Genomic DNA, 3,129 nt, shown 5'->3' on the forward strand with positions numbered 1-3,129 from the left:
TTTCTCATGTGAGACCTGTGGAAAAAGTTTCACTCAAAAGCAAAATTTAACTCTTCACATGAAATCTCACACAGGTGAGAAACCTTTCTCATGTGAGACCTGTGGAAAAAGTTTCTCTCAAAAGCAAAATTTAACTGTTCACATGAGATCTCACACAGGTGAGAAACCTTTCTCATGTGGGATTTGTGGAAGAAGTTTCACTCAAAAAAACAACTTAACTTCTCACAACAGAATTCACACAGGTGAGAAGCCATTCTCATGTGAGGCCTGCGGAAAATGTTTCCCTCATAAAAACAGTAACTGTTCACATGAGATCTCACACAGGTGAGAGACCTTTCTCATGTGGGATTTGTGGAAAAGGTTTCACTCACAAACACAACTTAACTTCTCACAACAGAATTCACACTGGTGAGAAGTAGCTTGCATTGATTTATCAGCTGGCTGATTAATAAATGTTGATTTTCTTAATTTTGGGACATTGGTGAGCAGCAGATACATGCATGTGAAGCTGATCTGATTCCTCAACGTTATTGACCTCAGCCACTGTTCTGTTCTCCGCTGTGAGGTTTGACTATTAGACCAGCTCACCATGTCATGTCTGCACCCTTAGTGAAAAGCGAGGAAAATGTTTTGTGTACAGATCCAGTTTAAGTCATCACATGAAAATTCACACGGGTTGGAAGCTTTATTTGTAGATTCAGTAGAAAAAGGTTCACTCTAAATAAATGTAACTGTTCACATGAGAACTCGCACAGGTTTGATGGCACAATGTGAACCTCAAGATTCTCAGTAAGTTGCTGTTTGGAAGTGGAGTAATTGCAACCGACTTAAATTCTTAAATGTAGCAGGTTTTGCTTACAAAGCATTTTAATCTGGATATTTAGCTGAAATTCTTAAAAATTTTATTCTGCCAGTTTTATATTTCCATTTTATTGAATGAGACTGAGGGAGAGATTGTCTAACAAACAATGAGTTTGAATGCTTTGAGATTTAGACTTCTGAAATTTTGGAGTCTTTATTGTGTTTTTATCCTTTGTACATATTTTTATTTAATGATTTGGAGAAATGGATGCATTTCTTTGACATGGTTTTAAATAAATTTTCTCCTTACAAAATGGTTTGATGATGTGGATTGAATTTCAGATAAAAAAAATCATTGAAACTTTTTCTATAATTTTAGATGATAAAGTATCATAATGATGGTCTTTTTCTATTTTTCTGTTTACTCAAAGACTGTGACAGAATCGATTTACATAAACATAGAGACTGAAATAAAACCTGTTTGAAACAAATAGTAAATCAGGAAAACCTTCATATATAAACAGTTAACTTCTCACATGTCATTAATTTGATTTCAGCACCTCTGAGATCTAGAATTATAAGGCTGAGATATCAAGGTAAACAAAGAGAACCCAGTAGCTGCTGGTAGGGGCCCTCCAGACATTATTACAAAATATAAATAGAAAACTGGTTTTATAACTTCAACATCAGACCTATGTTTTTATTCACAAGTGTACGTTAGAAAAATTAATTATTGCCCAAAATTTGACCGTTAGAGGTCACAGTTCAGCCCCGCTCTTCCTCGCCACGGACCCGGTGTCTGAACAACGTGGAGGCAGAAGGACTGGGAATCCTCATAATTAGACCAAGGGCAGCCAGACTCATTAGTTTTGCTAGGTGTTATATTTAGAGGCACAAGAAGGCCTCCTGACACAAAAGACTCAAGTTGAAAACAAAAATAAACTCAAAAAGGGCTCTGGGGGCATCAAGGGTAAAAGGGGCAGGACTCAAGCCCTCTCCAGACCCCCTCTGCATGTGCCTGCATATGAATGCTTGTCTTTCTAAGTTACCATCCAATAAAATATCTGAAAATACAATTTAAACGATGTTAGAAAAGTGGCTCTGCAAACTCCCGCATTATTACTTCCTGCACCTCCTGGTTTTAGCTGTAGATTGTTGATCCACTTTTCTATTTTTTAGGTGTTTTTTTCTAAATTAACTTCCTTGTGACCGACTACCTTCAAAACACAAAGATAAAGTTTTTCTTTCTCTCTTTTAGAATGGTTGGAACAACCACACATGGCACAGACTTAAGACATTTTGATGCTTAAGTCAAAATGCCTAAATGTGCTGCATTTACTTTCTGACCCCCACCTCCATGGTAAGGCATCGGTGCTACATCATCTGAAACCCAGCAATTTATGGGAAAAAAGAATAATACACTGCTTTAAAATGTAAAATACTTTATTTCAAGTCATACATGTAAAAGTCAACAATGTAAAAGCTGAACTCAATAACTACATGACACAGAACTGCAAGACACCTGAAATCCACAGAAATTAAACCTTCCTGAAGACATTCCCCTCTTTAACTTCAGTATCTAATGGGACACTGATGGGAACCTTAAGTACAAATGTGACTGAGAAATAAAACAAAAAACTGATTTTAGAAAAACAAAGCTGGTAGACAAAAATGGACCTCAAGTCTATCTTAGTACAAGACATTCAGAGCATCGACTTGGCTTTGGATGAATGGATATTTTTGTGCAGAATTGGCATGGATTTAATTTATAAGTAAAGGTAAGATGGGGAAAAAAAACATGTTTTTGTTTAGTTTTTTAATGAAATGTGCATTTTGTGGGCCACAGTCTGTATGTCTAAAGAATTCAGTAAAGTAGAAATGTTAGCTAATCTACCACAGCAATGATTTATTAATAAAACACTAAGACTAAAACAAACTACTGCAAAAAACTCAATGTTCTATTCAGTGACCAAAATTCTTTCTTTTTTTATGTTAAATCCTAAAACATGGCATTGTTATCAGTTGCTATTGCAACGAGTCTGCATGTAGCTTGGGTGATGCAGAGTGAGAAAGTGGTTTAGGTTTCTCCCTTTGCTGTGGATCATAACACGAAACAATACCTACATTTCTAAGTTTCACCTGGTTACTACAGCTATGGATGACGTGTAAAAGAACGGTCTTTCTGCCCTCCAGCGTTGTATGCATGAGCAAAATTTCTGAGTAACCAATAACATACATGGTGTCTGTATTTATACATCGTAAAGCCTCACCGCACGTCACTGTTTCGCATCCATATGAATCTTTATGTGTTTAAGTAATTGTTGTTTC

Source organism: Poeciliopsis prolifica, unplaced genomic scaffold (assembly GCF_027474105.1).
Source record: "Poeciliopsis prolifica strain line A6 unplaced genomic scaffold, Auburn_PproV2 SCAFFOLD044, whole genome shotgun sequence".
Lineage (NCBI taxonomy): Eukaryota > Metazoa > Chordata > Actinopteri > Cyprinodontiformes > Poeciliidae > Poeciliopsis > Poeciliopsis prolifica.